The sequence below is a fragment of the Crocuta crocuta genome, unplaced genomic scaffold, assembly GCF_008692635.1.
Source record: "Crocuta crocuta isolate KB4526 unplaced genomic scaffold, BGI_CrCroc_1.0 scaffold528, whole genome shotgun sequence".
NCBI lineage: Eukaryota > Metazoa > Chordata > Mammalia > Carnivora > Hyaenidae > Crocuta > Crocuta crocuta.
Window position 1 is genome coordinate 201,595 of NW_027530010.1, and position 8,423 is coordinate 210,017.

The window sequence follows — 8,423 nt, forward strand, 5'->3', positions numbered from 1 at the left end:
CCCCCCTTCCCCCCGGCCCAGCTCCCCTCCCCCCTCCAGATGTCCCGAAGCCTCCTTCCCCTCCCCCAGCGCCCCCGGTCCCCGGTGACTCACCCGCCCTTGCAGCCCCAGATGCCCAGGCGGTGACTCAGCGGCACCAGCCTGCTCCCGGGAGGCCAGGGCCGCCGGCGGAAACCCCAGCCCGGCCCGAGAGGAGAGGGCGCCGCCGCGGAGACCCTGTGTGCGGCCCAGCCTGGAGCTCTGAGTCGCACGCCACGGAGGGGCTGGGACCAAGGGGCCAGAGGGAAGCCAGGTTGCCTTCCTCCCGGGGTCACCCTGGGGCCCGGGCGGCCAGGCCTCGGAGCCCGCGGGTCTGCACAGCCAGCCAGCGGCCCCTCCTTTCCGAGGCACTCGGGCCCCTCGTGCTGCCGCTCCTCCGCGCCAGACCCTATGGCCCCGCTTCACACAGAGCCCGAGACTGAACACTCTTCACCCTGAGGGGAAGGCCCAGCGGAGGCAACGGCTCACGTAGGGCTCAGGTGTGGCAGTGGTGCCCGCGGCGCCTTCACAAGGCCTGGCAGCGAGGTGCCCCCAGCCGCCCGCCCGTCCCCGGCTCCCCTGCCCCCACATCTCTTTCTGGTGAAGCCCCAACTACCCTCCAAAGTCTGGCTGGATGCCACCTGCTTCGCGGGGGCACCGGGCCCAGCCCGCTCTGAGCCCCACAACCAGCCCTTCCGCCCGCGCACCGAGCGCCGCGGGTGAGTCACCTGAGAGCTCGCCCGCTCGCGCCGCGGCCCACGCGGTGAGCTCCCGGCCGGGACGAAGGGTCTCGCCCACACGGCCCACACCCAACCCGAGTCCGGGTTACCGAAAGGGGGGGGGGGTTAGGAGTCAAGGGACGTTCTCTCCTCCCAACATGGCATCTGTTTCTGCTCCAAACCCACACCCTGCAGACCCGGGAGCCACAGCCCCTGAGGGGCAGCCGGCTCGCCCCGGCGGGACGGGACGGGGCCTGGAAGCGGCTGTGTTTCTGAGCCTGGGCATCAATTTGCACCAACTCAGTGTCACCTGAGCGACTCCCTCCCCTGTCAGCGGAACAGAAAGGTGGAACAGAACGGCCCCAGCGTCCGACCCCGGTCCACACGCCTTCCGGAAGGCGGAGAAGCCGGGCACCACCGGGCCGTGGGCACAGCCTGGCCGTGGGCACCACCGGGTCGTGGGCACCACCGGGCCGTGGGCACCGCCGGGCCGTGGGCGCCGCCGGGCCGTGGGCACGTCCCTGGCAGTGACTCTGCACGTCTCAGCCTGAGATGCTGGACCCAGGGTCCCGGTCCTCGCGGCCACGCAGCCGCAGGCGACCCGCCCAGGGTGGCTGGCTTTCCCCTCCTGGCTCCTGCCCCCTGGTGGTTGAGACCTGTCATTGCAGGTTGGTCCCTCCCCGCTCCTCGCCCAGCCTTTCACCCCACCCGCTCCCCAGCCCTGGACCTGCCCTGCCCCTGATTCACCCAGGAGGAGGCAGTGCTGACTCACCTCCAAGGAGCCTTCCCACGCCCACACCCTCACACCTGCCTGACTTATAAGGTGTTTCCTGGACAGTCCCTAGTGAGCAGGCGGACTTCTGACATGGGAGCCTTAAGTGGCGGGCTGGACACTGCCCAGCTCTGCCCACACACCCCTTCCCCCAGGGCAGTTTGGCAGAAAGAGAAATGGCTGCAGGGTCGGCTGTGGGGCCATGGGCCCACCACCAGACCCCCACCAGGCCCACCGCGACTTGGAGCCTCCACTGTTTCACCACAAACATCCCTAACATTCCTCTATCCCCCAAAATATGCTTTGAAATATTTTCTCATAGCAAACTGCATTGAATCATTTGTGTAACTACCCCCTGCTTACCTGATGACACCATCATGCAATGAGCTCCTGCTTTTCCAGTGCTGCAGGGGTGAGGGCTGACATTATGGAGCAAGGTGCGCAAGGCGATCTCTGTGTAGTAGTCCATTTAATTTACACCACAATCCCAGGAAGTTGGTACAATCTCACCCCACTTTACAGCAAGGGAAATGGAGGCTCAGGGAAGTTTGCCCAAGTTCACACAATTAACAAGATATGGCATAAACACAGGTCATCACCATGGTACTTCCTCTATAATCCCCAGTCATTAAGAATCCCTGAGAGCTCTAGCCTTCCAATTCAGACCACCCTCGGCCTCTCTGCCCTTCTCTCCCCACACCCACCCCCGGCCTCATGGGCTCACTTCTCAGCCTCCCAGAGCCCAGGGGCCCCTGTCCTGCACCGGCTCCGGTCTGGCACCCCCAACCACCCCCTTTTCCTCTTGCCTCCAGTTGCACTCGGCCTCTATTTTAAGCAAGCTTAAAAGAAACCTTCCCCGGACCTCGCACCTCCCTTAGGACCCCTCTTTGCCACAAATAATACCACCCTCCTCCTAATGACCCAAACCAGAAACCTGGCTGCCCTCCTAGCCTCCTGCTTCCTCCGCACTGCCCTCCAGGTGGTGGTCAGGCCACCTGCCTTCTCAGTGTCGCTCGTGTCAGTCACACTGCCTGAGCTGCTGCTCCCTGCGCTCCTGTGCGGCCGGAGCCCCAGCGGGACTGCCCTCCCACCCTGCCCCTGCCCCCACTCTGACCCCTCCCCAGCTCTGCCGGGCTGGTCTTCTTGCATTCAGATCTGAGCACGTCACCCCTCAGGTGAAACCATAGTGATGTCTTATAACTCTGAGGAGAAGGTCACCAAGCATGACACGCCTTCCAGGGCATCGCTGTACAGCGCTGATGTACAGGCCACGGGCTCCCGTGCCTCAGGGCTCGTCCCTCAGCCATTCATTCTCTTGGTTTGTACCCTGTCGACTTCCTAATCTCCCCCGGTGCTCAACTCAAAGATCACCTCCTCTGTGCAGCACCCGAATCTGCTCCCCAGCCTGCCCACGTGCAAGAGCGCATGCACACAGTTTTTAGGGGTTCTTCCGAATGTCCTCCAGCCCCCTTCCCCGTAACAGCAACTTTTATGAGACTGTTTCTTTATGTCTCCCCACTAGCCTGGGCTGCTGAGCAGTAGAATGAGTAGCGTTCATTCCCAGGGTCCCCAGTGTCTGATGCAAAGCAGATGTCTGGCGAGTGGCCAGTGCTGTCCCTCGTTGCCATTGTCCTCCCTCCCTTCAATACCACATTTCCAGACGGGGCTCCATCCCCACCCCGAACCTTCTAGAAGCCAACTTGCTACCATTGTACCCACCCAGCTCTGTCCACTGTGACCAGATGCCTCCTCCTGGCCCAGGCCAGTGCTTTGGGGAAGAGACAATCTACCTCCCCACTCCCCAGAGGGGCTTCCAGCAGGGAGGAGGCCTCCGCCCCTCTCCCCCGTCAACAAGGAAGAAGTGAGAGTCGGGCCTCGGCTCCAGCTTTCTCAACCAGCCGCCTGCAGCCTCCTCACCTCCCTGGGGACCTGGGGAGCCCGGCCCCCGGGGCAGTGCCGCTGGGCACCTGCTCTGTGATAAGGCGGGGAAGGTCGGCTCAGGAGGCAGAAGGAGAGGAAGACGCCACTAACTAGGCCCACTGCTCAGGGCCTCTGGCCGGGAACAAACAACCTCCACCAGCATCCACGTCCTCCTTGTGAAGAAAGCAGACAGCCGCCTGCACTGCTGGGCCTCGGGTTTGGGGACCGGCCTCCCCTCCCCACAGCTCTGTACAGAGTCTGTGTACAGAGGCCTGTGGCTCCTGAGGTCTGGTGTCTGACTCAGGAGCCAGACACTCTTCACCCCCTCCCAGCCCTGCCTGCAGCTCCCTCACGGCCTCGCCCAGCCCGGAGGCCAGCTGCTCCCAGCAAGCACCCAGGCCTGGGCTGGCAGAGTTCTACCGTTTGCCAGAACGGCGGTTCCGAGGATGGAAGACGTCACTTGGTAAGACTGGTGCCGGCAGGAATCAGCAGAAAGCGGGAAGATTAACAATATTCCCGGAAACACCCAGCGTGAAACACGTGTTCTGATAAACCCAGGAACTTCTCAAATCTCAGAAAGGGAACAAGGCAGTTTCAAAAAAAGAACGCTGACTCAGGAAGGTGAACAGTGATTTTAAAAATTATAGAGTGTTGCTCGCGAGGATGTGGTTAAAAGAGAGACGTTTTAAGAGATCAGTGTGTAATGCTAGGAAATGGTGGCAGCAGAGAAGACGCTGGACTCTGGGTTTTCACCTTGACCTCACCACGTTATCATTCTAGCAGTCAGTCTTCCAGCTGTACAAGACAGCAGCTCAACGCAAGCTCAAAGAAGCAAAAACGAGAATATACTGTGTTACATAACTGGTGATGTCACGGAGATAATTCAGAGGATCCATGAACCACAGCCTTGGGGCTAGAACAGGGGACCCAACGCCATCCACCCATCCATCCTTCTCTCATCACCGTTCATCTCTTTGCATGTTGGCTTTATTCGTACCACGGCAGGAGCAAGGAACGTGGCCACAGCCTGTCCCCGCCTTGTAAGCCCAGGGCCCATCCCGGGAAGAGCCCTGATGGGCCCTGCTTGGCTCACACACTTAGCCATGAACCAATCGCAGTGTCCAGGGAGTCAGGGTGCTATGACGGGCCAGTGTGGGTCAGGTTCCCAGCTCTGTAGTCAAGCAACTCTCACCAGAAGAAGGGTGCAAGTTACCACGGTCACTACACTAGCCATTTGACCTTACAGACTGTCCTTAACCTCCCTCTAAACATCAGTTTCCTCTCCTGTATTGTGAGCATGCTATCACACCCCTCACAGATCGAATGCGATGACACATATAGAACACACAGTGAGTACTCAATGAGTGTTTCAGATATAGCAGTAGAGGAAATCATGACCTAGAGTTAGAACCACAGTCATTGCCAAGATGGGGTTGTCTGACGTCTCAACAACATGAAAGTACAATCAAAGTCTATACATTCCCTAAAACATAAGGGCAATAATTTAGGGGTGCCTGCATGGCTCAGTTGGTTGAGCATCCAACTTAGGCTCAGGTCACGATCTCGTGGTTCATGAATTCGAGCCCCACGTCAGGCTCCGTGCTAACAGCTCAGAGCCTGGTGCCTGCTTCTGATTCTGTGTCTCCCTCTCTCTCTCTTTCTGCCCCTCCCCTGCTCATGTTCTGTCTCTCTGTCTCTCAAAAATGGATAAACATTAAAAAAAATTTTTTAAAGAACAGTAATTTATTCCTGTTTTCCTTGTTTTATGTATTTGTCCTTTGAAACGTCATTTGGTCATCTGCTAATAGCAGATGTTAACAGTTTAGGAAAAAGTAATAAAGTAAATTAGGGGCACCTGGGTGACTTAGTCAGTTAAGTGTCTAGCTCTTGATTTCAGCTCAGGTCATGATCCCAGGGTCATGGATTTGAGCCCCACATCGGGATCCACACTGACCCAACCTCTGCTTGGGATTCTCTCTCACCCTGTCTCTCTGCCCCTCCCCACTCACTCTCTGGCCCTCTCTCAAAGTAAGTAAATAAACTTTAAAATAATAATAATAGTAAAGTGAATCTTAAAATTGAGAAAAATCTGTTCATTTGCTTGATTCTTTCGCCTAGCTTTGAAATTATCATATTTTTCCCGTTATAATTGACAAAACACACAGGTCCAGCTGCAAAAACGGTGGAAACTGTGACAACCTGGCCGATCTAGTTCAATGCCTCCCTACACTGTGTTTCATAGACGAGGAAATGGATTCCCCTCCTAAGGGCAGCCACTCACACCGGCATGCCCCCTTGTTCACGCAACCCATGAAGACCATCCATCTGCAGTTACCCTGCCTCTCTATTCACCAACCAGCCTCTGGCTTGCATTTGGATTCTCAATGAGACTTTCCTCCTGGGAAGAAACTGAACTGACTTCTGGAATGTTTGGATTTGCCATGCCGTTGTAAGAATGAAGAAGAATTAATCCCTTAGAACAAGATCATCACTAAGTGAAGTGATAAAAAATGACTTTCCAGGGGCGCCTGGGTGGCTCAGTCAGTTAAACGTCCAGCTTTGGCTCAGGTCATGATCTCACAGTTCATGGGTTCAAGCCCTGCATCGGGCTCTGTGCTGACAGCTAGCTCAGAGCCTGGAGCCTGTTTCGTATTCTGTGTCTCCCTCTCTCTCTCTGCCCCTCCCCTGCTCACTCACAATCCATCTCTCTCTCTCTCTCTCTCAAAAATAAACAAACATTAAAAAAAAAAAGAATGGCATAATCTAATTTACATCTTAAAGATGATTCTGGGGGATGAGTGTACCTGGCTGGCTGTGGTAGAGCATGATGTGACTCTTGATCTCAGGGTCATGAGTTCAAGCCCCACACCGGACACAGCGCCTACTTAAAAAATAATAATAACAACAATTTTTGAAAAATAATGATTCCCAGGAGTCTGGGTGGTTCAGTCGCTTGAGTGTCTGACTTTGACTCAGGCAGTGATCTCACAGCTTGTGGGTCCGAGACCTGCATCTGGCTGTCAGTGCAGCGGCTGCCTTAGATCCTCTGCCCCATTCACTCTCTCTCTCTTTCAAAAATAAATAAACTTTTAAAACTTAACTAATTAATTATTTAATTAAAATAAAGTAAAAGAGGAGATTCTGGGGAACTCTCAAAGAAGGATGACAAAGTAGAGGTGTTTTCAATTTCCCCACTTCGGAGCCTCACTAAAAACAGCCAAACAAAACAAAATGTAAAGGGAAGGAAAGACCATGTTTAATGAAACTTGTACGGCTGCAAGCTGCACGTCCTGAAGACCACCTGCCAAGTGTACTTATGCATGGGTCTAAGCAAGGGCATTCCACGAAAGCAGAGCCCTTGGATAGAACGCTTCCTTACAGGGATAGCCAATGTCCCTTTGCTTGAAGCAGTGACACTGAGGCTGAGAACAGGCTGAGGAGAGGCTCCCTTGGAGGCCTTGTTCGACAGGACACAGCAGGGAAGGGGTAGCTTCAGAAGACACTATGCTCGCATGACGTTCCCACCGCTTTGTCACATGGCCTCCTGGTCAAGGATGAACCGGGCGGAGCAGAACAAGAGGCAGAGAATGTCACACCACCTGCCACCAAGTGTTACTGTGACACGACCCTATCTCCCAAACCTCCCTCTCTCCAAAAACTGAGAGGAGATATGCCCCTCTGCACACCCGAGACACTACACCCCCACCTCCCCTACAGCACACCACCTCCGGGTGATAACTGGCTCCGTTCAAAGTAAATAATTACCCGAAAGAATCTTTTTTTCGTAATGTTTATTTTTGACAGAGAGAGAGAGAGAGAGTGCTCGCACACACGTGCAAGTCAGGAAGGGGCAGAGAGAGAGGGAGACACAGAATCTGGAGCAGGTTCCAGGCTCCACAGAGGCCCATACGGGGTTAAGGTTAGGGTGAACTGAGCCAAAGTTGAACACTCAACTGACTGAGCCATCCAGGTGCCCCAAGGCTTCTTTTTTTTTTTTTTTTAAGATTTTATTTTTAAGTAATCTCTACACTTAGCATAGGGCTGAAACTCACCACCCTGAGATCAAGAGTCACGTGACCCGCCTACTGAGCCAGCCAGGCACCCCAGAAAGGATCATCTTTATAAAGAAAATTCATCTAACACAACGTCCTTTCTAAAAATAAGTTTTAAAAAGAGATACAAACCTTCAAAGAAATGATTATAATAGCAAAAGTAGGTGGAGAAGGGAGAATTAGAATTCCAAAGTGAAATAAAAGGGAAAGATCAAAACATTACATAGATAAAGGCCAATTTAAAAATAAACACAATGGGGGGCGCCTGGGTGGCTTAGTCGGTTAAGCGTCCGACTTTCGCTTGGGTCATGATCTCGCGGTTCGTGGGTTCGAGCCCCGCGTCGGGCTCTGTGCTGACTGCCAGCTCAGAGCCTGGAGCCTGTTTCAGTCTGTGACTCCCTCTCTCTCTGGCCCTCCCCTGCTCACGCTCTCTCTCTCTCTCTCTCTCTCCTAGAAATAAATAAAACATTTAAAAATAAATAAATAAATAAACACAATGGGAAACAAAATCAGGAGCATAATGAATAGGTTTAAGAAAATCAGAAATGGGGACTGGAAAGCACAAGAATGAAAATGTCGTTTTGGAGAGGAGAGATGTGGCAAACTCAAAGTCTAACCAACATAGGACTGGTAACCCTAAAGAAGAGAACAAAGCAAATAGAACAAAATAATCTAAAATAAATTTTGACTCTAGATCTAATGAGCATACCATATTCCAAGAGAAAAAATGACCCTGAATTATCAAAACCAAGACACATACTAAAGTTATTGTGTTTAAAAAAAGGACTTAGACTTACTTCCATTTCTAGTTAAAACATGACAGTCACACTTTTTAAAAAGCTAAGCTCACAATAAAGTAAAGGCAATCCTTGGAGGCCCAAAGCAAAAGAAGAATGAAAAACCAAGTACGTATGAACTCACACCACAGCTGTCCCTGGAAAG

General features: G+C 53.6%; 1 protein-coding gene across 7 annotated transcripts in view; it reads right to left on the reverse strand.

Annotated features, from left to right (window-relative positions):
- S100A2 (S100 calcium binding protein A2) overlaps positions 1 to 3,889 on the reverse strand; it is a 7,148-nt gene extending 3,259 nt beyond the window's left edge. The window contains exons 1-2 of one of the 7 annotated variants that reach the window (XM_077764023.1): positions 2,444 to 2,484; positions 1,873 to 1,962 (exon numbers count right to left, since the gene is read on the reverse strand). The gene's annotated coding sequence lies outside the window, so the exon portion shown is untranslated. Of the gene's footprint in view, positions 1 to 93; positions 458 to 746; positions 832 to 1,047; positions 1,179 to 1,872; positions 2,108 to 2,443; positions 2,485 to 3,849 lie in introns of those variants that run through there. The other 6 variants (XM_077764025.1, XM_077764024.1, XM_077764026.1 and 3 more) reach the window with 6 other exon arrangements.
- Positions 3,890 to 8,423: the final 4,534 nt, after the last annotated feature.